The 27,749-nt window shown below is 39.8% G+C and overlaps 1 protein-coding gene and 1 long non-coding RNA gene across 22 annotated transcripts in view; one reads left to right on the forward strand and one right to left on the reverse strand.

Moving 5' to 3' along the window:
* The window catches only part of RAD51B (RAD51 paralog B), a 474,920-nt gene that overhangs the window by 286,728 nt on the left and 160,443 nt on the right, over window positions 1-27,749 (reverse strand). The window lies entirely within an intron of this gene.
* On the forward strand, window positions 10,675-12,874 carry LOC106017971 (uncharacterized). The gene is made up of 3 exons (XR_002403457.4): window positions 10,675-10,820; window positions 11,630-11,702; window positions 12,273-12,874. It is a non-coding gene; the product is annotated as an uncharacterized lncRNA (long non-coding RNA).

A 27,749-nucleotide genomic window follows, 5' to 3' on the forward strand; every position in this document is an offset into this window, starting at 1 on the left:
TGGCAAAGCTGCCTGAAACCTGCCTAGGCCTGAGCAGCAGCAAGAAGACCACGGCGTACATACTCTCCCTGAGTCCTTTTTTAGGAACGAGCTTCCCAAACAAAACCAAGGAACAACAAATACAACAGGCACACAGCACTAAGCACGTTGTAGAGCTGCATCATCACTGCAATCGGATGACCGCAGCACAAGCAGCCACCCTATGGCAGCTTCACTCTGACAGCAGCCGAGCAGGCAGGGAGCAGAGGCTCGAGGGCACGCTGCTCGGGCTTGCTGGGAACACCAGGTACTTGCTGGGGTTGCTGGTTCAGGTATGCCTACGCATGCTGCAATCCCGCCTGGAGCGCTGTTGTTGACATACCGTAAATGGGCTAATCAGGAAATCAATCTCTTATGGTCACCTATTTCAAAAGCAGCAGTTTTTCCTTTGAAGCTAATAATTCCAAAGCAGAGATGAAATTAGAGGGTCGGGGAAAATATATTACTAAGATAGTATTACTGAGAGATAATACATTTATCTGAAATCAATAACGAAGAAATCAGCACTCACATTTGCACAAGGCTTTTTCCTACATACCAAAAGTTTCTGCAAATCTCACTGGACAAGATTAGAAGATTCTGCAACTGATTGGTCAACCAGAAGCCAAAATATTTTAAAACTAAATAACTAAATAAACCAAATAATAATGGAGTGCTATATAACTTGTTATGGCTTATATAGCTTTTTTGAAATCCTCATTTTTAACCTGCACAATTATCACAAAACTAAAGGAGAAAAAAATGTGATTTTGAAGAAAAGCAAAAATAAAAATAAAGAAAAACAAACAACAACAACAACAAAAAAAAAAACAACACACAAAAACACCAAGATCAAGCTGCTGAACCTCTTGCTAATTTATATATCCAGCAATGCTCCGTGAAAGAAGGGTAAAGGAAGATCACTGAAGCTGTTCTCTGCTTTCTACCCTGTTCTGTGGGGCTTGCTTTTCCCTCAAGGCACGTGTGCATAAATTATGGGTATTCCGCAACTTTAAGAAACAAACCACAGTATCAATGGATATTCCAAATTCCACTTAAGTCCAAAATAATCATTTTAAAAGCACTTTCTCTCCAGCTGCTGACAAACTGTTTTAATATCAAAAATTGCTCATGCAGTGGTTAAGGAAACAGTTTTGGATTACAATACCCAGCAGGCAAAGAGCTGATATCCTGGGATCTTGATTTCTGCAGTGCTTTTGTCCCAAAACATGAAACTGCACAGACCTAGTTCCAAAGCCTTCCTATAGGCTGGGTTTCCACTCACATTGCACACGGGTGTAAGGCAACACTGACACCAAATAGAAGACTTCCATTTCAGCCTGAACAGATCAACACTGCTGTTCCCTGGGAGGCAGAGGGATGCAGAAAGAGAAAGTACATGGCCAGCTGGTCAGGAGGACGTCACTGATTTTCACAGTATTGCTGTCCTCTTAAAGACATTATGGAATTGCAACCTCAAGAACAGTGTGCAACTAATCGACATTTAAATATTTGTAATGCCTGGATGTTACAGGATGAACCCTGTATGTAAACCTAAGTTCTCTAATGTCTTTGAAGTGTAGCCACGCCTGGGGTTGGTAAAACACCCCTTTCAGCAGCATGCACGTTATCCAACTGTTCATCACAGAAGGATGAAAGTCATAACATTTATAGCAAGGACAATATAGGTAAGCAAATAAAATTTCTGAAAGCCTAAAAGAAATATGTTAATTACAGCGACTAGCCTGGGCCTTGGCTTCATACTTAATTCAGGATTCTCCAAAATTATGTTCCAAAAATCTACTGTCCCACTATGATAGGAATATCCTACTGTGGTTTCTGGGGAGACCAGGCTGCTCTTCCAAACCCTGTCCTAGCCCCATTCTCCCTATCCTAGCCTGTGTGACAAACTCATAACCTGGTACAGGCAATGCAGGCAACTGTACTGCAAATGCAGTTCTGTTAAAAAAAAAAAAAAAAAAAAAAAAAAGGACATGAAAAGTTCCAAAATAGGGGAAAAACGGTCAGTTTTAATGACTGAAGAGATTAAGGAGAGGCTTAAAGAAGCAACTGTGCACAGATTCTTTAAATAACAACACAAAGCACTGGAGGAGGCAGATTAGACAGTTTGTACGTAAAAAAACACTGTATCAACAATAAAATTACTTATTCTTCTACAATGATTTGTACTTTGGGAGGATATTATTTCCTTGTTTACCTCAAGAGAAAGCTGCCTAAGACCAAAATGCATTCTGTTTGCCTGAGTGAACTTTACCAGATGACTACTTTTCTTAACCTCACAGTGGTAGAGGTACCAAGGTGAAGGAAATCACTGAAGAAAAACAAACAGTGGAGGAAGACCTGCAGATGTTCAGAGCACTGGAATACTCATCCCTACTGCAGAAGGACAAAGTTAACGCTGCCAGGATTTCAATTTGTGGTTCCAGAAAAACAGAGAGTTTAAAATGGTATGTTGTGGACCACAAAAGCATTCTGTCCACACCACGGTATACTGGACATGTTGACATATCCTTCTTAACAGCAAATTACATCAAGCTGCAATAAAAAGCCTGATTGGAATTTTGGAAGCTAATAGGGAGAAGAAGTATTTACTAGCAGTTGAAATGTTTTCCTTTTTGCTTTTTATTCCCAATTTCTGTGAGAATACTGATGAAAAAATATTGATCAGAAACATGGGCCTGCATTAGGCAGACCCAAACTCAACTCTTGCTTCAAAAAGAAAATGTCTGCCTAGTCAAACCATGACTTAGGTTGAAATCCAGATTCCATATGCCCTTATGTTCATCTTTGGCCCCTGCAGAGCCAAAAAAAAAAAATAAAAATACACAGGGAAATTTCTCAGTGCTAAAGACTAAGCAAAACCAAATCCTGACTCTCTAACACTGCCAGGACAGTACTCCTCTTGCCCAAGCACCAGCTTATATATATGTTAACCACAAAAGTTTCCATTTGAAAAGAATACCACTCTGAGAGCAGGACGTGGGACTGCTGTTGCTAATGGATGAGAATCAGACTCCCCATGGTCCTCTCCCAGGTCCCAAGGACCTTGCTCCCGCCACACTACTTACAAGAGATCTGTGTCTAGATCTGCAGGCCACCATTATTATTTGCATTACATTACTGTCCCAAAACTCCAGTCACATCTGAAGATTTCTCTGTACATTGTGTGCTGTACAACCCCAAACACACAGACATTACCCTCAAACTGCCTATCTCCTGCTCCAAAAAAACCTTCAGCAAACTACACAGATCGCAGCAATGCCACTGGGCCTCCTGCATGCAGTGGACACGGGAGTCTCTCTTCTCTTGGTATCGCTCATCTGTGGGTGACAGCACCTGTCACAGGACATCCAGCCTCGACAAGAAATGCTGACTTGAGTCAGATCAATGGTTTATCTAAACTAATGCGCTGTTACCTGTAGTGCGAACAGGTGAGCACGTAGGACCTTAGAAAGTGGCTGAGCTACTCGCCTTGAGCTTCCTCAGCAGCTACACTCACCAAGTTGGGGATGTCAGAGGGCATACCTCTAGCTATTCCCTTCAGAGTCTGTTTATGGTTATGTGATCACAAATTTGCCTAACCCCATTTGCACCACTTCATTTCTGGGTGGCTTCTCCCAAGGCATTTTTCATTTTCAATACGGGAAAGAAAAATCTGGTTTTAAAATTCTTCTGACAGCTGCTTCTGGAATGAACAGAACCACCCTCAGCCACCAACGACACAGGTGTTCCTCTAGCTGCAGACACCTACTTGCAGATTTCCAAGCTACTCTTGGGTAAGACATCATTTGTCCAGCTCTTCAGCTTACCAGAGATTTGCACATAGAAGCTTCATCTATAATAAGATACAGGAGCTACTAAGCATCGGCTTTAAGCATGCTCCCTGAGAGACTGAGGTTCTTAAAGATATGGATGCCAAGATGAATATACAAAGCCAGAAAAGCTGGTATGGGACAAGTCAGCACTAAGGTTCTTAACGTAATGTGGCTTTGGTACTTGTTTAATTCACTAAAAGCAGAAGTGGATCTACATACAAAGCACAATTATTTCCAGCAAAGAAACAAAACCCCAAAACACTGTGTAGAGTCACAGGCTTGAATACAGGCTTTACTATTTCCACATCAGTGACAAGACCATGCACACCACACTGTGCAGCAATAATAGGGGGTCTGTAGTCCCATAAGTCATCCTGGTGAATCCATGGCTCGAATGCATGTTTGATATGCCCAGCTAATACATGCTCACATATCTGCACATCTACCTTTTCAGGCTAGGTTTGTTATGCATCAGCCTCGGGCCCATGCATATTGTGACAACGAGGAGCTACATAAATGTCACCCAGCCTACCAAGTAACCAACCATCCATTCCTTTAGAGTAACAAAGTACTACTGCCCCTGGTAGATAGTGACCAAAATATGGGGAGAAAAAGGCTCATACCTCTCTTAACTAGTTTAAAAAAATGGTGCAGACTTGGGATCCTTCCCTTCTCAGGAATTTCTCCTTTAAAATCAGGGAGAAATAATTGCCGGGGAGCCTTATTTCTTGGGGGAAACACAGAAACTGGGGACTAACATGTATGCATGTGCTGCACAGTGCATGCAAAGTTGAACACAGAAAGGACATGCCACATAGATCTCAAGCTGGCAGGTAAATCAGCCACAGATAAAACAAACTGTGTGTGATGCCGTGTAGTCTGTAGGCACAGATTCAGTGCCCTGCTCTAACTTCTAAGCAGATTAAAGAAAGGGTCCATAGCTTAATGTTGCTCCAAGACACACAGTTTCTCAAAAGCCCTGCATGAAGGCAAACGTTTACTGATTCGTATCACCTAGGATACAAAACTGCCATCAGTTGGTAAAGCACTCCAGCTGCTACCAAGCTGGGATGATATGAAATGGCAAACTACAGGTGAAGCTTGTATAGTCCTAACATAATACCCTGATTCATCCAGTCTCTTTCCCTTGGTCTTGACAAACACACCAGAGACTACAACAGAAAGGTGCTGGTTAATGTTTACACTGCTCAAAGCTTCAATGACATTGCTCGTTTTCTCAGGCTCACCCACACTAACAGTAAATATCAGTTTCATGGACAAGGAAAGTGCCACAGAAGAAATCATTAAAAACAACTAGAACGATTACCACTTTGTGACTCAAACCCTGGAGCCTGAAATTTGAGTAGGCTTCATTTTACTTTCTTTAATGAATTCCTCTGCTTCTGTCATGCAGCTAATTCGACACATTTCCTCCTGCTCTGATTATTAAAAAGAAAAACCAGCTAGTATAAACATCAAAGAGCCGGCATTATTGCCTTCTGGGACACCAGTGTATTTTCCAAAGGTACAGATAAAAAAAAAAAAAGTGAACTTCCTGATCCCTTTACAGAAGGGTGTACAAACCCTCACCTAATGCAATCACTACCCAAAAGGCCACATTTATATGCAATGAAATTTGGAGAGCTGAGGCTTAGTGAGACAGGATTGCAACCACGGCAGGAGAAAAGCACAAAAGATCCAAACCACCCTGCACAGGGGCACAGCTCTGCCTCTGCACTGGAAACAGCAGCTCAATGCTTCTGCCTTTTGTCTTCCAGCCCTTTGTAACCATAACTCCACAGGCACACGTATTATAAATTCACTATATTTCATTTTAATTCATGCTACTTCAAATCACAATAAAGGTGTTAAATCGCCTTCACCTTTGTTTCTGAGCCAGCACAGACTGCAGCAAGACTAACGGTCCCCTGGAAACTTTGAATCTCGCTGAGTTATGTCAAGAGAATACTTGGGAACTACTTCACCATTCATTTTACTTGTCAACTTCCTCACAGGTAAAAGCAAAGACAATATTATTAATATGAACTGTATGAATTGATCCAATTTTACAGGAATTTGACAAAACCAGAAACACTTTCCTAACCATCTATTCCTACTTAAAATCCCTCCAAAAGACTCAACCGTGCTGGCAATTAAAATCTTAGCTACTGTATTGCAAAAGTTTTCCTAGGCCAACACAACAAAAATCAGTGTGTGACTCCCACTGATTTCAGGGGCTAACAGATCAGACCTTAAATTCCTTTCCTTCCAAAACACTAAAATTTCATGCTATCGAGCAAAAGAAGGTAGCCCTAACCACAGGACAAGCTTCCTGCGACATGTCATTGGATTACATCAATCCAATGCCAGTGCCAGAATCCCCAGACTTGCATCTCTCTTAGAAATAAGGGTGACAGACCACAAACAAGCAAAAAAACAAAGCCAGCAGCCCTCTAGCTTCAGAGCTGAACAAAACCAGATGCTCGAACACCCTCACCATAGGTACCCCTACGTGCACACCCAGATCTCTGTAACCTCTCGGACCAAGGGTCTCCCACAACACTCAAGCAGTGTGTTCCATGCATCCACCTCCAGCTGGGCACAACCATGTCTGCCTGCACCTGTGGGCCTGATCCTTTGCATGGCCCTGACCCAAGCTCACTGCAATCCTTTCTGCAGGCTAGGTCGGGCTCTGCAGTCCCTGAGCGCCCAGGTGCCACCTCAGCCACTACTGCTGTAGGAAGGTGTTCCAGAAACTCATGCCAGGGACAAGCCTGTTAAGAATTTGCAGCTGAAAAACTGTAACAGCTTTAACCCCAGGGTGTAGTATTTCAAAATGATTTTGTTGTATACCGTGCGCTTGCACTGACAGACGCTGCTGGCTTGGGTAACGAGCACGGCTTTGCCCAACTGATGACTGACCTGAGCAGAAGGCGTTTCAGTTGAAATTTAACTTCTGTACACAAGCCACGGCACACTGCTGGAAAACCAGTGATGTTGCAAGTGTGGGAAAGCCCCATGCCATTGGCTCGTGTGAAAGTCAGTCTATGGTCCAGAACCTAGAAACAACAACATTATCTAGCCAACGGCAAACGGCAGGCAGATATTGCTCAAGTGTTCTCAGGGCTTCGGAGCCAAAGACTGAAGTTACACAATCAAGATCACTTCTCTACCCCACCCTACTGGGCAAATGCTTGCAAGTCTTCATCTGGAAGAAAAATAATAATAAAAAAATCAATATTTTCTTAGCTACACCCTTGAAGTTTCACTCCACACTTAACAAGAGAAACTAAACAAGGAAACGTCAACTGCCATTTTCATTGGCATGAGACTTAGGACTTCAGTCGTTCTGTCGGCCACATCCAACAAAACCAGGAAAACGAAGGTGGATTAGAATAACTATCATTTACAACTTCATTAGCCATACACAGACAGGCCTAAGGAATACCTAGCCTACTTTCCTACAAATAAAGCACCGTCTTTCTCTGCAGTATATTTTCCAGTATATCAATCTAGGCTGGTTTTAAAAATTCCAAGTACAGGAACTTTTGCCAGTTCCAAGGAAAATTTACCACATCCTTTTGCTGGTACTTGGATCTTCAGCCAGTTACAGTCACACATACGGAACTAAGCCAGAAGTTTTATGCAATGTATGTTTCATCCAGTAAAAATTATTTCTACAGCTAACGCCATAAAGCTATTTGAAAAGTGTAAGTTAAAAGAGAATGCATATTCAAGGAAAATTATTTCCATGCACAAACATCTTTCTAAGAATCTCCAAGTCAGCCTTCACTGCCTTGAGTACATATTTCCTGATTTCCTTCCTAAGGTAGCTGTAAGTCTTGTTTCAGAGACTATGAACCTACAGGCAGACTGACCACTTTCATTACTGAAGACTGTACAGAAAATGTGGAGCAAAGCTAAGAACAGGGCTAAACCTGCATAGTACTTAATCTACTGATTAGCCTGTGGATTTTCAAGCTCAAAGGTCACAAACAGCTTTCAAGGGGCGATGACAATCCTTGCTTTATGATATACCAAGTATAGAGCCAAAACTTTACTACTTTTTTAAAAAAGAAAACCACCATCTGGAAAATTCTGAGAAAATAGTTTTATTAAATCATATCTGGAGGAAGTGGTGAATAGCTCTAAGAAATTTCAGACAAAGATCAAGTGAACCATTGTTAATTTAAGTAAAAACTGTACTTCAAAAACATTACATTGGTATTGTTTTCATGCTTGGAAATGCTTCTCAAAACAAGTTTTTTTTTGCCACTGGCCTTGCTTTTTTAGTGGAAGTTTCTTGAAGAGGGAAAAGAAAACAGGCTTGGAAATGCTCATGGAAGTGAAATACCTGCCTTTCTTCCTTCGTTGTCACCAATTTAGAAAAATGTTATGAGAAAAAGGCAGACTTTTATTTTAGAAGTTCCATCTATGATGACTTTTGACTCAACATAACTGTACAGCAATAGAGAATTAAGTGGATTATAAAGACTACCACTAAAAAGTACTGTGAATCACCTTTAAGTCTGAGTTTAGCCCTTAGCTTAGCAATATTCTGCTTTTTGTCCATGCCTAAACAGTGTTTTACTTTCAAAAACTGAACTTTACTTCTTTCTTAAAAGGTTTCCTGACTCCAGTCCAGCTAGGATGATCCTCCTCCCCACCCAGTAACCAAGGATGCCGTGGAAGTCAGAGCATGTCTTCAAGGACAGAATTTTATTTCAAAGTTCCCAGCCTTTGCCACAAATGTTTTACCAGATCTAGCTAAAGTGAAAACAACTCAATGGATATAAATATCACCACACATTTGCAGACACCGGGCAGAACCAACAAATCTTTCTTTCTGGATAGCAGCCAGTGGGAGATTCAAAGACTGTAAGGCTTTGCAAGAGGAAACAATTCAGCCTCCTGTAACAAATGTGCTGTCCCTAAAGGATGGTGTCATGGAAAGCAGAACGCAGAGGAACAGGATTTGAAAAACTACATGCTGCATGGCTAACCAGCTTTCCAAACAACCCCTTATGAGTAATTTTATACTGGGCAGATATTAAATGCATAAAATTAAAATAAATCCTCTCTTTGCATCTTCTGGTGTGCTTCTCAGAATTTAAAAGCTACTTCTCAGGAAAGATGGCTAATTCTTTCTTTCTTGAATCTGGCTGTATCTTAAAACTGCTGCTCTACCAGAAAACCAAACAGTAAGTGTGACATGAAAAGGCTCCAAAGCTTTTTTTACTTGCTGATTCCAGCCTAACCCACTCAGGTGGCCTTCCTAAATAGTGCTAGCCTGCAATTCTACAGGGAGTCACATCTCCAACATCACACCAATAATAGAACAATGTTTCACTAGTAACATAAAAATTAATTCATGAGTAGAGCACAGTTCAGCCTTATTCTTTTCTTTGAGTTGTACAAGTCCTCCTGAAAGAATCTATAAGAAAATGTATTTCTGTAAGTAAACCAGCACATTAAATATGTCCCTTAATCCCTTACAGGGGGGACAAGTGATATTGGCAGCTGATAAAGAGGATTATTGTTTGTGATTAAGTTTCTATCCATGTCATAACCGTAAGTATCAGCTAAACTTTTACTCACCTATTTCCCACGTTATCATCAGCATCCTTCCAGCTGAAGAGGTTCACTGCTGGCAGATGCATTCACAAAACACCGTAAAGGAGCGTTCAAACAATTCACAGCCACAGAACAAACAAAAATGCCACTCAGCCCATGTCTTCTCATACAGGACAGTTAGCACAGGCACAAGCAAACACATCAAATCTATTCACTGGCAAAACACGCTCATCCACTGACCCTCATGGACAAGAGCACCAAAGGACCCAGTTCCACACTCCTGAGCAGAGTTTTGTATGCTGAAGACTTTCATTACACACAAATGGGGGTGCTTATGGAGAGTACCCACAGGTGGTTCTAACACCTGAATAAGGCAGTAGGGAAGTAGAAGAAGGAGGCCCAAAAGACACTAAAAATTAACAGGTGAGGAAGAACTAATTAATCTCCCGTGAACGGCTATTTAGCTGTGGAGGTTTGCAGCTGAGCTGAAATGGGTTCTCTAGATAAAACTTCATTGTTTTCTACTTCAACTTCCACTTTATCCAAGAACTTCAAAATAAACTAAATAAATAAATACTCCCCCCCCCCCCCCCCCAAAAAAAAAAAAAGCCTAGAAGTATTGTTCTAACGTTCCCCTCCATAATAAAAACATCTGTTTTCAGTCTTGTTTCTATTCACACATTGTACATACAATGAGGGCATTTGTGTCACTGGGTGAATAAGAGCACTCAAATCAAACTACACAGTAACCCTCAAAATGACCAGGGTTTCTATTCCTTGTGTAAGGCAGAGACATGTCTAGCTAACTCAACACATACGTCTTAGTTAAAGACAGCAAAAGAACAGTTATTTGCAAATATTACCTCCCCCCGTATGAAAACTCTACCACCTTAAGCCAAGCAAGGCTGAACACATGGACTGCATTAAAGAGATGTGCTATTTGAGAAGCAAAACAGACAGAATTTCACCTCTCAGCCTGTTCCAGCCCCCTGCTCCCACTGCTCTCTTATTTAACAAACTAAACATCCACTACGATGTTCTTTATATGTTCATCACGATGATTTCTTTCCCAAAAGTGCAAGGTAAAGCCAGATCTTTTATTTATACACATAAAGCTTTTATCTTTATTATCTTCATCAGGTTTGATTTGATTAAAGGAGCGGCAATGAAAGCTTTTTATACCTCACATAACTGTACTTCAGTGCAGACTCCCTGTCCAGAAACACCCACTACACGCTGCAAATAACTTGTGGCCATCGAGCTGTGTCAGAGAACATTAGGCAGCTCCTGCACCAGCACTTAGCACAGCTGCTTGGCTGCCTGGCACTGTTTTCTCTCTGCTGTCCCTGCTGAACAGAAAGATACGCTTCTACAAAATTACCTTCTACCCTGGTGCGTTTAAATTCTACCTCCTCACTCCTTGCTGTTCTTCTACTGCAGAGAGCAACACATGAGCAACAACATGGTTACAGGTCTTGTGAAAATTTCTTTTACAATTTCAGGCTAACAAATGTCTTATACTTAAACATGTGTAAGGAGTACTTCCTAGACATCATCTAATAAAACCAGTGTATAAGATTATTTCCAAATGGATGGTGTCTACTGGGAAAAAAAAATGTAACTTATAAACTGGAAAGCACATTTTGGTGCATGACAATAAAAAGATTGTCTTTTGGTGCAAAGACAATAAAACACAAGACAATTATTAGAAAAAGCATTTAATATGTTACTGGTATTATAATTTGATCCTCAGATATCACAAATATAAAAGTAGCATAAGAACCTATATAAAGCACAAGAGCATCATAAGGTAGCTGTTCCAAACACCTGAGGAAGTTTATGGATGTAGCTCCACTGGCAACTAATGCTTTGATCCCAGAGTTATTTTCTGAATTGAAAATTTCTTGCTCATTCTTCCAAACTACAGTAATGATATAACCATAGTTTTATTGCCATGGTTAACACAGTGCAGAGCTACTCAATATATTCATGTTATACAACAACATATCCTTCATTAGAGCTTGTCACCGCTGTCTAGATTGTATCTTTGAGGTCCTAGATATGTTTTGGATTGCTCACAAAATGGATGAATGTACAAAATGAGGGAAAGGTGAGGACAGCACCATCCCCCAAAACTGTAAGCTCAGGAAAGCTATCTAAAGAAAATGAAGCTGTTTCAGTTAACTATTCTTTCTTTTCAGAGATGCCATCAAAACTTAGGACGCTGTGTAACATACTTGTAGGAGAAAACAAAAGCTGGAAGCTACTAAGGAGGTAACAATTAATTTCTTTTTTTTTCTTTGCTGTCAGAACACAAAACTAAACTGCTAAAATCCAAAATATATACACCTTGTGAAGGCAAAACAGCCTAGGAAGAATTACTGTAATTCAAAGTACCAGGTGAGACAGCTCTCATTTCTACTTGAAAAGCAAGCAAGCAAGCTCTCATTCACATCTTAATGGGTGACAGTAAGGGAAGGCTTTAACAGCTTTTTTACCAGTAAGGTTTATAATTTTGCAAATTATGGGTTTGATCATAAATGCAAGAAAATAACAATCAGGAAAGAATTTCTTTGCTTCCAGCATCTCTCCTCCTTCTGAAGTATTAATTTTGACTACTGCCAGAAACCGTGTGCTGGCTTTATCAGACTTACTACATCACAACTTAGGTTAATTTGAGTACAGAGAATTTCAGCAAGTATGAAAAGCACCACTCTCAAGTACTTCTTGAAAGATCACTTTAAGAACCTTCTAAACCTTCAAATATATTGTTGGGACAGGGGGGTGACATGTAAACGCAGCCTAACCCTGCCAGGGTACCATTATTATTTTATTTTTTTTCAGTATTTGAGCTCCTTGAAACTGAGTATTTTCTCTGCACCAACCAATGCAAAAAACAGCTTCAGGATGAAAACCACGGTCAAGCATTGCCTACGTGCCACGGGAGAAAAGCAACATGGCCACCAGATCAAGATTGGAAAGATTACACACATGAAAGCAGTTAGAGTGGTTAATCTGCTACTACACCTACAGTAACTGGGTGTAGCAGCGCCCTTTTTAACAATGTCAAGGTTGTATTCATTTAGCCATCCGAGACACGTGAAAAGACAAACAGTTTCTGGCACTGTAATCTACTTCAGTCTATTTAGAGCACGTGGCTATCTCAGCAATGATTCAGAGCAGGAGAAGGTTGAGGTCACTCCTCGGCCAGACGTGACGACTTAGGACAAAAATATTTTAACTCCCTGTGGGTTGGGTTAGTTTTGTTTTTAAGCATGCCGCTGGCAGGCAGAAAGCAGCCATTTCTTTAGTTGTAGTAGAGAAGAATGTAATTTCTAACCTTAACAGACCTTCCTCTACCGCAGACAATTACTCAGAAATGCACAGCACAGCAGATTCAACTGGACCTGTAATAGTAATAAAGGCAATCCTCTGAAAAAAGCTCAGCTTCTGGTGGCTCAGGGTATTTTTAATTGCTATTTCAATTAAAGGAGATCCTTTGCTATCTACTTATTCATAGGTGTTTCTAAAAATTATTTTGGATAATAGCAATTTTGATTTCCATATTTCCTCACAAGGAGGCACGCAAGACAAACAACTACAAAGGAAGCTTCCACCTGCACAACCACACCACATGCTCACCTTGCCTACGCGTGGGAGTGGAAAGCAATGAAAAAGCACTAAAGTTTGTCATCTTCTCCGAAGGTTTATTAATATCAAATCAACATTTCTGCACTAAGAAGAAATGTGCATTTTATGTGCATAAACTGGGAAGTGCACAGTGAAGCTGTGGATGCCCCATCCCTGGAGGTGTTCAAGGCCAGGCTGGATGGGGCTTTGGGCAACCTGGTCTGGTGGGAGGTGTCCCTGCCCATGGCAGGGGGTTGGAACTTTAAGGTCCCTTCCAACCCATCTGAGACAGCTGAGAGGTTGTGAGCAGTTCACACAATTCCGAAGCATGGGTTTTTCCCATTCTACTAATTATTATTATTATTATTATTATTATTATTATTATTATTATTATTATTATTATTATTTTTTTAACTAAACTGTAGTCAGGGATATGAATAGCTCTTTTTCTACTAAAAAGAAAATGAAAGCTTTCCTCAGTGTTGCCTTTCTGTGTTTATACTGTTTATCTGGTGCTGCCAGCACATATTATGTGCACTGCTGAACAGCTGCCTTCTGTATGCCAGCCACCCTGCTAGAAAAAAAGGAAAAGTTCTCAAAGCATGCTTTGGTTTCCTCGCGATGTAGTGGCCTACAGACATGAAAACCATTAATGATTTTCAGAGTAGTATGTTATGTCTATCTTTATGATTTTAAACAAATGTAAGTCCATAGAAATAGCAAGGTAACAAAGCTGAAGCCAGTGCGCAGAGTATTTAGTCACCAACACCACGGAGCAGGCTTTGGCAGAAATTAGGAATGCCCCAGACATGAAACTCCAAGAAGAAGCAGCAGGCAATGCACCCTGAGATGTGGATATAAGGCACACAACAGCCATGCTCACAGAAAACGTTACATGTACTGAGCACAGCATTTGGACACAATAATAGCAGTACTTTAGGAAATGTGAATTTCACTAAAAAAACAATCAGGACTTGTTCATAGAAATGTTTCAGATATGAAAGAAGAGTTTAACAACAAAATCTTTTTCCAACATAACAACCAAAATACTTGAATTTCTTATTACACACATATTAGCTGTCTTTTCATTTCTAATCCATAAAGTTCCCCTCTCATTTTTCCATATGTCCAGTGCATATGATGTCTAAAGTAACGAGAATGTCCATACAGAAATGGGATGTAAAACGTTACAACCCCAGCTGCACATTACCAGTTAAGAGATGGTGTGCCAGATGCTTTGCAGCTACTCTTCATGTCCATATCATCATGTTTAAACATTCTTAAGCATATAGCTTATGCTGGACTCCCAGCCGTTACATGTAAAACAGGGTGTACAGCACTCTGGCTGCCAGAAAACTCCTTTTATACATTGTATGCAGTAAATGGTAGATACACAAATGTACCTTTATTATTTATTTTTTTATATGTATGATTTTAATATTTGAAAGTTAGCATTACTTCCAGCATCATCGGGACTTCTCATTTACCAAGCCCAGCAGCCAGTTCGGGCAGTGTTCCCCCAGATGTTTCTTGTGCAGCAATGACAACCTGAGCAGCTTACACCGGTACGACTTCTACTGCCATGTGTCAAGCTACGGGACTGGTCAAAATTCAAACTAACCCCATCCCTTCTTTTTATCCAGTTCTTTAGACTCATTTCAGTTTCTGGACCCAGTTCACAGGTGGCCTCAGGAAGCACTGCACCAGCCCCACGGAACAGAGGGGGGAGCACCGAAGTGCAGCACAGATGTGACCCATCAGAGGCCACCAGTGAGCACTGCACAACCACACCACAACCATTTCTGTGCTGCTCACAGATGGGAACGATCCCCGTGCTAGAGTGACACTACACAGCTTTTCTATTTGAAAACAAACACTTTAAAGTCTGTAGACCTACTTCTATGTTCAGAATTCAGCTTGCATTTTGAGGGAGCTTGCTTTCTTGATTTATTTTAAAACCCTAGCCAAATTCACCTCTAAAACATTGTTAAATCAAATGCCTGAATAAGAGAAAACATCCACTTTTCACCAATGATTTAAACAAGCAAAGTTTCTGGGAAGCAGCAAGTGTGTTTTTATGAGACCAACTGGTACAGTTCCTACAAAACAAAAGCCTTTCTGGCAAGCCTCTCATCAGCTGGCTCAAATTATTATTCTTGTTAACAACACTCCCTATTTACAGGTATAGGATGAGAAATGAAAGAAGATAGCAAAACAACCTTATTTTTATAATAAGAAAAACGTTTATAAGCTCCAAAATCAATTCTTCTGTGGCAATGCAAATAAGGAGAAAATGTCACTTAAAATATCAAACTATTCTTAGAAAGGTAGGTACGATCCATTTAGTCAACCGATCATTGTTTTAAGTATTCTACTGCATGCACTGCGCTGACATACATTCTGGTTTTACCACCTGTTGCCATCTCAAATCTATACCAAGAATGTGATTCTTCAATTTCACTCAGGATTTATTTCAGGAATTCCAGAAGCAAAATAACCTGTTTGTTAGGGAAAACAATATAAACCTAAACAAACAGTATACAGTAATGGGGAAGGAGACAAGTATGAAGCAATACTAAGACATGTACAGAGACAACAAACAGTTAATTAGATGGACTCGAATCATATCAATATTATCTTTTCTTAAGTAGAATATGTTAGGTAGATTTAGTCATCTTGAAGGTTACTGCTGCAAGTCATTCAAAAATGTCAGCAATAACGAAATTAAAACGGCATTATGCAACACATCGGTAAGATACCATCTGGAATACTATGCATTTCAAAACAGAACAGGATTGCTGGGATATGCTGTGGGGAATCTAATGCACAAAGAATGAATTTAATCTGAATTAGAATTTGAATCTAAGGCAAAAAGAGCAGCCTGCCTCACTTGAGTGCTACACAGAAGCACTGCAAGATACTTCAAAGGAGTAAGCTCAGAAGAGGGAAACAAATTATTATGTTGGCACAAAGTATGCCATACACAAAACAAAGCGTTCATTCACTGCATTCCTAAAGGTACAAACTTGGCAGAAAAAAGCATATATTAGAAATCACAAAGAAATGTGTAACCATCTTAGAATTAGGGCTCTTAAATAGCTTCTCCACAGGTAAAATGTGAACAAGGAACCTAACAAGCTTTGATATTTTTAATGTTATTGAGAGTTTCAGTAGTTTATGGAAGTTTATGTGTGTCACCTGTGAAAGCAGAACAGTTTCAGCAAGTTCACGTGTTTGTGCCATGATTCCTGCTCAAGTGCTTCCCACATTAACTTCTCCGCTCAGGTAACCCTACACTGAGGCATTTCAGCCTAATAACCTTACATGAAGTTAACTGCGTTTTCTGCTGCACGTACTTTGGTCTGTGCTAGCACATATAGTGGTGCAGAAGAGCAGATAGCACCAAAGCCAGTACAAGGGCAGATCAGAAATCTGACCAGGGTTGGTTTTGCTGGGTACAATTAATGTAGAAACTAGAGCAAGGTATGCTGCAGGAGCAGAAGGCTGAGTGAAAGGACTATTACATCAGCTCTCTTTGTCCTTGAAACCACAGCCAAAGTATGTCTCTTAATTCTCTTGAAATGTTTTTATGGGAAATTATAGAGAAACAATTCACTGCTGCACATGCAGCGGTAGATAAGGAGAACTTGAATAAGGAGAACTTGATTGCATATGAAAGCCAATTTGGAGTGCTTCAATACAGAAACAAGTCTGGCTTCTGATATAGTCTGCTGGCAAAATAAACAAAAAAAAGATCTTGTTTACAAAAAAAAAACAACCACCAGACATATATGACATTACACTTTAAAAAAAAAAAAAAAAAAGGTATCACAAGAGATCAAATTCCTTCCCCATGCCAAGCCCGCACCCCCCCACACCACAGTAAGCATCCCTCAACCACTGAGCACTACCCCCTTCTGCACCATCGGCTGGCAGGCAGCACTTTGTCAGGCACGCACCGATGTTCTGCAAAGCACTGTGTGTACACAGAAAGGACACTCCAACCAAGAGGCTCAAGTTAAAAGGTCTCCTTGGAAGAGACACTGTTTAATACGGATGAAAATAATTGGGAGCGTTTGCACTTTCAACATTTTGTGCCCACAAACCCTGCAGTTCAGTACCAGGCTCTTTGTTCCAGCGGCTGTTTGCCCTGACGTGTCCCTAGTGGCAAGGGCAGATTCCAGGGACCTTTCCACAGGGCTCGGCACGGATTGCACAAACTGCACAGCAATTCACCCGGTCCTTCTCGCCCAGCTGAGGACAGGAAGGTTATCAGTCTGCAATACGTGATCAGGCATTTCTCAAGCAGACTCTTAACAAGAAACACGATGGGAAACCTGTTTATTATGTTTCCACTCTGCTATCGCTGCCCCTGAGCTCCACCCGTCCCCAATTTGTGTTTATACAGGTGAATTGCCAAAGAAAGAAAGAAATCCTTCCTCTGCACCTGAGCCCCACGGTTTAATTCTCTTACTCTGCTTCATAAAAACTCATAAAATGCCAAAAAGAATTTCCTCAGAAGTGAGCAAACAAACTACAATAAAAGCGTAACAAAGAGGTAGCAAACAAGGCTATGGAAGTTAATTATTACCAAGGTTAAGTGTCTAATTTCTCTTTCACAATACAGGTCTGACTGCCTGCAAACACACCCAGGTGAGCTTAGAGAACCAGACAGGGCTGCAAGGAAATGACCCAGCAGGAAAGAATCCAGGAGGCATCCACAAGGTCTCAAACCTCTCAAATCCTTTGTCTTAGCCCGAGGCCTGCTCCTTACAAGAGTGGGTATGAACATACGTGCAATTTTGATCACTCTCCCTCCTTCTCTTCCATCACGTAGCTGACAAGTGGCAGGCCAGCAGGGAGGAAGCCACGTCTGATGTTGGATGCTGACATGACGGCCTGAAGGACAAAAGCCCCCAGAAGCAGTCACTGATGGCGGCGAAGGAGATGACCAGCTTTAGCACTTCCACTGGCTTTCTGCCAAAGGGTTCAACTGCAGTCCCACAAAAAATAAACCCAGTGGGTGCTTCAGACCGCTCCTTGGGCTCAGTAGGACAGGCCTGCTCACAGGCAGGCAGGCAGGGGCTGACCACGCAATGTAGGCCGACAGCGGCCAACCTGGGGGGTTGCGGCAGCACACGGGTCAGCCAACCAGTCCCCCGGCCACCTTTTTACACCTTTTGGCATCTTTAGCTACGTGGATGCTCTCTCTAGGTGAAATGCCCCAAAGAGTGTACTTCTTTTTTTATTTCCACATCATGGGTCTCGGCTCACCATCTTTCTAACAGTGTTTTTCCAAGCGCTCCCTGTAGCACCAATCCCCAAACCATGGGGTCTGCAAACTGGTGGCATTTGGCAACCAGCACAGGGAACCACAGTTAAGAGAAAATGACAAATTTGTTTCTTTTGCATGGCTTGCAATAAAGTCTGAGAGTTCTCGGTGCTCTTGTGGTGAAAACCACTGCTTTTGGCATTGTTTAATATACATTAATACAATCACAGGAAGCGATCGGTTGCCTGCACACAAACTTTGTGGTTAATCTTTGAACATCAGCCATAGCACTACCTTAAAGACTGTCTCACTACAATACAGACTTCCCCTTTATTGCAATTATATTGTCTACACTGAGTATTAACTAAATTACTACTGGACTCACCAGTCCAGCTGGTGAAGGATAAGCCCTCACATGTAAGCCAAATATTGTCCAATTTATTCTTTCCCTGTTGAGAATTTCAAATCCACAAGCAAGGAGTTCCAACAGCTAAATGGACACTGGAAACTTGAGTATTAGCATCAAACATATCCAACTTTGTTCTCCTAAAGCACGTCTTGGACCAGTACTCTAAGAAAAAGGCATTTTACAAAGCAGAAATAGACTGAGGCTCTTCAGAACTGCAAAGAACCCAGGGCTGAAATATGAGGGTTTTTTTTACACATTTAAGATCAGATACACAGTCAAAATTTAAGTGGAAAAGCTGGACTTATGAGCATCAAATTCACAGTACAAAATGTTGTACTAACTGCTTGTCACTGATATACTATCCTTCAGTTCTTTGTTAAATCAATCTAAGTAAATTTGGAAACTACATGAAATAAGACTGGTCAAGTGGGCATGACTTACCTCAAAAAGAGTTCTAACAATTCGTATGATTATTACAATTACTGCTTCTTTTACTTTTCAACTGTCTGTTGGAAAGCCTGCTGTAAAAACTAGGTAACAAAACGCATACAGCACTGACTGATAATAGATAGTGCCCACATCAGTTTATTTTTAACTTAACATTTGCATGATGTGGTAAATGTGGGGTTGGACTAAATGATCAAGAGGCTCCCTTCTAACCTAAACAATTCTGCATGAAGTTTTTGAAAATAAGTCGTTCAATGTGAATTCCTCTGCGGGTATGTAACAATGTTCCATTCTGACCCCAGTAAACAACCTACAAAAGGGAATCTAAATTTGAAATGTGCTTGTTTTCAGTTTTAAAAAGAAGCAAGGCAGCAGGTTTTAATTTCTAATGGTTTTTGCATCATCTAAATTCCAGCTTCCAAACTGAATACTGAGGACAGTACAGATGATCACAAAGTCAAACAAAAACAGATGTATACCAAACTTTGACATGTAAAGCAGAGACAACTTCTGACTTTCTTGACTAATATTTCTTCATGACATTCATGACTGCAGAAACAGGATCACCAAGGCCACTGACCGCCTAATCAGTGATCTTGCTTCTAGCAATGACCAATCACATGAACCTTCACATGAAGGACAGAAAATTTGCAGTGACCTACAGCTTCTTATACAGTGCTGTATGCACAGACAAGCAATTTGACAGTCCTACGTTCAGCACTTTGCAACCTGACAGTTGATAAGAGTTGACTTATAGTTGCCTTCATTATCTTTGTTTAGGACCTATAGCAGTCAAATGAGGAATTAGGCCATCTTTTCTCTTCCCCAGCGAACACAACAACTCCACTACAAGTACTCAGAGTAAATCAGGCATTTTCTGCAGCAGCTGTCTCCATTTAATTCCCTAGTTACAAGATATTACATGGTTTTGGTCATAATCTTTCAAGAAGACATTGGTACAAACCTCAAGTACTGGCCTTCTGCCTGCTTTGGAGAGTGGATGCACAAGTTCCTCCCATCACCATGATACAGATTTAGAGTTTTTTCATTTCTGTTTCTTGAACTACCTAGTGCTCTTCACATACAATCTCACTAGGTATTTAAGCCAGATACAAGAACACCCATTCATTCATTTAAAAGTCAGAGAACATTATTTTGGAGAACTTACAGCACTGAAAATCTGAAACACTCTCATATCACTTAATTTTATGAGAGGCACTGTCTCTACCCATAGCCACATTCACAACAGTGTTTAATAAAATCCTAGCTGCAAGTAAACAAAACATATAAATATCCCCAGGAATAAATGGGAACAACACCACATCTACTCAAAACCATTGTGTGCACAAGTTAATTCAAATGACAAAGCAAGCATGCATTTCAATCTCACCTGGCCTGTCATATAACATTGCAAGGGCAAATGGCCACGTGACAACATAAGCCTTTTATTGAACTGCCAGAGGTGTGCACACCAGGCAGGTATTTAGACAGGGCACTCTGACCTCTGCCTGACCTAACATAAATTTAAGAGAAACATCCTAGTGATAAACATCAAAGACTTTACAGGGGTATGTTGGAGGCACCTGCATGAATCAGTGAAACTCAGGCAGACTGGGGTGGTGGATTATCTGTATTTGCAGCGTGCCTTCCAACACAGCCCCCTAACAACACACACTCGGTGGTGCTAGGGGCAGAATACAGGACAGCACAGCCAGCTAGCGCCAGCACCCCGATCCTTTGGGTTACAGCAGATCTGCTTCAAAACTGTTGACTTCTGTTCAGTAGTACACACACAGTTCTTGGAAGAGCTTAATTTTACGAACAAGTATGATGTTTTGAATGTTATGCTCTTGGAAGTGGTGGAAACTATTTTTAATGCATCCACTGAATAAGACAGACAACCACTGAAGCTTAGTTTCTCTGAGCTTCCTATTTTGTTTTTAGAATTACATATGGAAAGCTGTGAGCTGCAATATCCCCAGAGTCCTAAGTTAGAAATACTGCTCAGAGCCTCTATTAATACAGATGATGTATGTGAAGAGGGCTAAATTAACTTAAATGCACATGTATAATCTGCACACGTATAATATATATCTTTGTTTACAAAGAAAGCTATTTATATATTTCTATATAAAGTCCTTCTAAAACTAGCTTGAGAGACTGCAAAAATAACATTAAAAAGGTGACATGCGAATTCTTGCTTCAGTTACAGATACTTGATGATTCACTATCTAAAGGATATATTAATAATGAGAATTTTAGCAGGAGAGTCCAACTGCTTGGAAATTTGGGACCATCCTAAGAACTATCAGTGGAAATGAAGACACGGTACCATTTTGTCTTTTATGCATGTTTATGAGGCCAGCTTTGGCTTTTGAGGCAGACTTGAAAGTACCTTTTAGCTCCAACCCCCCTAACTCCCCCCCCAAAAAAATAATAAATAAATCACTGTTCAGTCTTCCTGCCAAAGTGGTACTTTCTGCTACAAGATATGAATTTTCTACCCAAACCTCGCTATGATGTTTTTGTGTGTCAAAAAAGGACTGTTTGACCATTCTGTTTTGTAAGTTGCCTTTTTTATAAGTTGTTGCAGGTTATACAACTAGCATATATAGAGCATTTCCTCCAAGGTAGGACGGATACACTCACTCTTGGCAAAAGCCAGCGACTGCAATAAAATCCTTGTGACTTTTTCAACCAGAGGTCATCCCCGCAGCACTAACTAGGATAGAAGTGGCAAACAGCAAGACTTACCATTTTTATCCACATTTTAAAATTTGTCAGTTCATGTACAGACACACACACTCACTCCCTAAATGTTGCTACTTTTTTCCAAATCATTTTACTCAAAACACTTCACCAGCAAGAAAGCTGCTACTGCTGGAAGAACTTGAGAAGCATCATAATGGATGCACAGGAATTTTACCTTACAGAAACTGTTCAACACAACACACAAGGCACTCAGTTTCTGCAGTATTGATCTAATGTTAATCTAAATGCCAAAAGGTAACACTTAGCCAAAGTGCTTACAAACTTATCTACCAGTTGTGTTGACTTCGATTTACTTAACACAAAATACATGACGTGTCTGAAATACTGTGTCTGACTTTAGGCGAGGAAATCCAAAGGAGCACTGGATTTTTCTAACTGGCAATGTGTAAGCTGCCATAGTTCTGATAACAAAGAAGGGACATTTGGTCAGTATTTACCAGTAACAAAATGAACACTGGCTGTAAGGTACTTAACAGAAGTGCCATTTGACTACCACGTCTGAAACTTGTTTTTAAAAATACTGCAGGAAGCCTGTCTCAGACCACCACTGTCACCTTCAGATTGTCCTCAGGACGTAAGCTGGCTTGTGAGACAAACATCCAAAGCCATATTCAGCCTAAAAATATAAAAAAAAATACGCTCAATGACACCTGGGGTGTTTGATATCTGAATCCTATTCAGAATCTCATGGCTTGCTTTTATCTCCCATTGACTGACTTCAGAGATGACACATTGTCAATTTCTTCCATGCTAAAAGCATATAACATGAGAAGAGCGTTTAGTCACTGACTGCTGGTAAACTCAATATCCTTGCTGCATGAGGTACAGTCAGCTCTATCCTTCATCACTTGAGGAGTTTCTTTTAGTCGTCAACTGTTTTTGAAGTTACTCATAGTTTTAACAGGTATTCCACTGATCTGGATACTACAAGGAAATTTTTTTTGACTCTCTAGATCACACCTGTGGAATATGAGAGGCTCCTCGTAACCTGCTGCACCTCCAGTCTTCAGTGCATAACAGGTACTAATTATATAATCACCTCAAAAATATATTATATATATATATATATATATATATATATATATAAAATCACCTCAAAAACAAACACTGCTGTTTGTGGCCCAGGATACCATTGGGCTAACTGCTACACAAACAGATAACAATGCCAGAACTACCCCAAAAGTGCTTCAAATCTTAAACAGAAGACCAGAACCCACAAAAAAGGGGCAGAGACATGGTTGAAACACAGCCAGTCTACAGTAGGACTGTCCTACGCAATTAACAGGTGTCAGAGCAAAGGAACTCTTCAGATGAGACAGTTTCTTTCAGGCAGAGCTTACAGTTAATTGTGTAGAAAAAAAATAATAATAATTCACAAATGCCCAAGGTATGAGGATCTACAAAAAAAAAAAAAAAGTAACGAAGGACCAAACAAGAACATTTTTTCCTATAGCAATTAAAGAGGAATGGATGGCTGAAGACAGATGAGGGAGTCTGTTTTGAACTTAATAAATCCAGAGATTAGGCTGAAAAATATCAGCAAGAAAGGCTAATATTACAGTCTTCACAAAAAGAATCAGGTTTAGGAGAAGTGGAGTGTCTTGTCATTGTCTGCATAGAAATAGAAAAACTATCTAGAAAGGGAAAGGAATCAGGGACCAAGCAATGAGGAATTCTCACAAAATGACAGAGACATAGGAAAAAATACAGTCCAACTACCATGCTGAAAGAAAAAGGATAAAAAGTAAAGAGAGGTAAAAGGAAAGCAAGAAGCTAGAAATACAAAGAGACAAGACAAGATTTCAAAAGGTGTGCAACCATTTCAGTTGAAAGCAAGTAATATTTCAGAAAATAGAGATGAAATACTGAATGGGATTTTGCCAGCCTCCAATGCTTGACACTGTTCTTGATGTTTGAATCTTGTGAATTACCCAATACCACATTTGTTATTGTTATACACTGTCATTTTCAGTGTTATTGACCCCAAATGCATAAAGATGGAAAATGTGAATACCTAAAAAACTGAAAAAAAGTAGCAATATAAAGAACTTCAGGATACAATACAATTTTAAAAATAGTTTGAAGCAGTTACTACATTTAGAGGTTACTGTCTCAGTTTCAGAAAGCTAAAGGCTTGCAATGTTGTGTTGTTCAACCATACCACAAAGACCCAAGAGGTAATTTACATTGAAGGACAATGCAAATGTATACTAAGAAAAATTCCACAATCGTAAGGCCATTAAGAGGTGAATTTGACTGAGAAAAGTTGTATAGGGCCTATTATTTGGCTTATTCCATACCCAAAAAAAGCAACTGGCAATGACAGACAGTGCTGCACCATCTTTCCAAGGACTGATTTAGTAAATCTTTTAAATCTTCTGTTGGAGGAATTTTCTTGTTAGAACCTTTTTAAGCTGCTTAAACATGAGGAATTTTCAGAAGTGTGTGAAAAACATGCTTTGCTTGTTTTAAGCTATTATGAAGGGTACATCTGTTTATTTTACATAAAGCACAAGATACTGTTCTGGGCATAGCAATGGCCAGAGAAGCTCTCTATTTTGAGAAAACACTGGATGTAGAAGAAGCAATTGACTGAAATTTTAAAATAACTGATTGTTATTTTCACTGCTGAGGACAGATCAGGTTCAAAAACCCACAGCAATTTAATACCTTTAAGGAATACACTTTATTGGACAAGATAAAAATAAGGAACAAGTTATCTGCTCAAACTTCTGACCCATTCCAGTTTGTTTTGCCTCTGGATATTATATGCCTGAAAAAACTCACATCCTCTGTCTGCAGTGGTCCCTCAGGTCCTTATAAAAGGACAAAAGCAAATTTTATAAATTTGGTAGAATGAGGAAGAAATGAGAGAAACGTGTGTGAGACATTCTCACAAGGCTTCTGCCATTCTTTGGTTCTACACAGCAAACAGATGCAAGTCTTTAAAAATTTGTTTTTAAACCAGTTCAATTTCATCTGTTATTCAGCCACTGGGAGGGGTTGGGGGATGGAGTCTATGACCTTAACAAGGAGAAGGGACATTTTGTCAGCAATTGGAGTCAATGATCCTCCTAGGTTTGTCTGTGCAACTCTTTTCACTAACCCGCAAAACGTTTGCAAAATATGCTTTGCAATAGAAGCACATGTGAGGGATTTCAGCCATGAATCACTGCTGATCGGGGAAGACAGCTTCAGCAGAACTGGGCCCACATGTATGAGTGCAGCATTCTCCTGCCTTGCTCCAAACTTTCCTCCCCTAGTCAGAAATACAAACATGCTCATTACCTAGAGAATAATTTGACATAGTGTTATGTGAACTGGTAAGTTATTAATAGCAGCATCCATTAAGAAAAGAAGGATGAGAGCTCCATACCAGAAACAGGGGACAGATGGATATTCCAGGAATGAAGCAGTTTATTTATTCAGAGGCTTCTAAAAGATCTGGTCAGATCAGAAGCAGTAATTTTCACTAGCACCTTTTAAATTCCTGTTCCCCTGCAGGCATTTTCAAACATTTCACAATTAGGAGAAGCACATTTGGTGCAAGCCCTACATCTCTAAATTAAAAGTTTTAGGGGCTTTCCCAAGTTTTTATAGGCATTGATAACCAATTTCAATAGTATATTGATGAACGTGAATGCAGCCCTTTGCAGGTATTTAAGCAAGCAAAAATGTACAGATGCAACACCCAAGAATTCCCCCAGACTTCCTGAAAAGTGTCTGAACTTCAGAAAAAAATTCGAAGAGCGGAATGAAATTGCAGGCCTTGTCTACCAGACACTCTGACACAAGCCAGCTTTGGAAAGTCAAGCTGATTCTTACGCTTCATCCTGAATTTCCCTGTTCTCCTTCCTCCCAGTGATTTTATAGAAGAATGTTTTTAAAATGACCAGAAAATCTAAAATGTTTTTCTTCCTGATCTTAAAATACTTAATTTTTGTTTCCATCCAGAACTAAATGACACTGCATCTCAGGCCCACACAAGTGAGGGAGGGCAACACACTTTGGTCTCTACAAGTTTAAAAGAAAAATCTGGCTTTTTTAGAACTACGCAAATAAACACTATCTGAAACTCATCTGTTCTTTTGTAAAATATAATTTCATTGTTCTGCTTGTAGTATGTTTAATAATATTAGGCCTAGTCTTAATACTTCTAACTTTTAAAATAAGTTGAACAGCTGCTATTTAAAAACAAGTCAAACTGCCAAAAATGGTTCCCTCCTTTCTCTGTCCAAAAATGCCTGTGTTCCCTTAATTTCAAAAATTGATGTGCTTTAAATTCCAACAGGGTAAGCAGGGTGAACTATGTTTTTGTAACTAATAAGCTATTAGAGCACACAGTAGCGACAAAAAATGCTACAGAATGAATTCCCTCATGTTCTTGTAAGTCAAAAAAGCTAGAAATAGATTTTTTAAATTTTATTGTTTTATTTCTATTTTATTATTTATTAAATAAACAGTTTTTAAATATAAATTTTAATTTGTCACAACTAGAAACATATATCCTAATTCAAATAAAAAGAGGAGGCTTATGACTTCACAGTGGAACTGGGAGCATGTTCTTCCAAGGTACTGAGTAGACTGAAGATACCACACCACTGAATCTGCAGTATTTTGACTATCACAGATCAATTCCTGTGATCTGATCTTGTTAGAGAAATGTTGAAAAACAATGATCGATTTTGTGAGTCAGCTTAAGCTATCAGTGAATGCACGAGGACATATTTTCTCAAAAAAGAGCTGGACACCCAAGTGTAAATCAAGAAACTCAGAGAACCACTGAAGGAAACCTTTCATTTCTCATTCTAAAATACATGGTCAAACCCTATGTACAATGGCTGGATATTTCCAAATGTTTCCTCTTTTTTTTTTTTTTTTTTTTTTTTTTTTTAACTCCCTGTTCCTGCTTCTAAGGTCCAATTTGCAGTTATCTTAGGGGATACCAAGTCCCTGGCAAATGAAGTTTTTAAAGTACGCAGCGTAAAGCTGGTCCTACACCACTGTTACTATACAGGAAATTGGTTTAGGTCCTCATTTAAGTGCAAGAAAAGCATGGCTTATAGACAAGCAGTAAAAAAGCATTAGTTCTGTCCTGCCAACAGTATCTTAAGTGACAACACTATTATAGGTACGTATGTCCCATGTACAACCACAAAGCGACTGATAACCACCTCAAGATTTAAGCCAAGAAATACCAGCTGTGTATATAGCATCTAATAGCCAATTCTGTCATAAAAAGTGTTCTAGGAGCTATACTGGTGCTTTGAAAAAGACTGTGTCAGTATAAGTTGGGTTATTCAACCTTCTCCCTCACCTTACTGTCTGCTTATTACAGGAAGTAAACTTTTATATTGCAAGGTCAAAGTGGTGTGGTTTTCACTGATGTGCTATCTGTATTTCAATCGACAGATAAAGAAATTAAACATACAAATCATATAAAGGAATGAATACTGCTTGGATGGCAAACCGCTCAATTGTCTTGGAAGTCATGACAGCAAAACGGCATGCACAGCTTGAGGCTGGGAACAGGTTTTTCAAAAACAATAAATGGAGTTATACACTTCTCCATTTCTGCTCAGCTCCACAAGAAAAAAAATCAGTTCACTTATTTAATTAGAGGAAAAATATACCTTGGAAAGAAACCGTGTTTTGCAAATCATGAAAATTACAGTGCTATTTCCCTTGTAACTAACATACCATCACTGATTTCTAACGTGAAAGACCATAAAACTGTTAGGTGGTGGAAAGAACAGTAAATTCTGGCTATTTGAAGATTTAAACAGAACTA

The sequence above is a fragment of the Anas platyrhynchos genome, chromosome 5 (genome assembly GCF_047663525.1).
Source record: "Anas platyrhynchos isolate ZD024472 breed Pekin duck chromosome 5, IASCAAS_PekinDuck_T2T, whole genome shotgun sequence".
Taxonomy (NCBI): domain Eukaryota; kingdom Metazoa; phylum Chordata; class Aves; order Anseriformes; family Anatidae; genus Anas; species Anas platyrhynchos.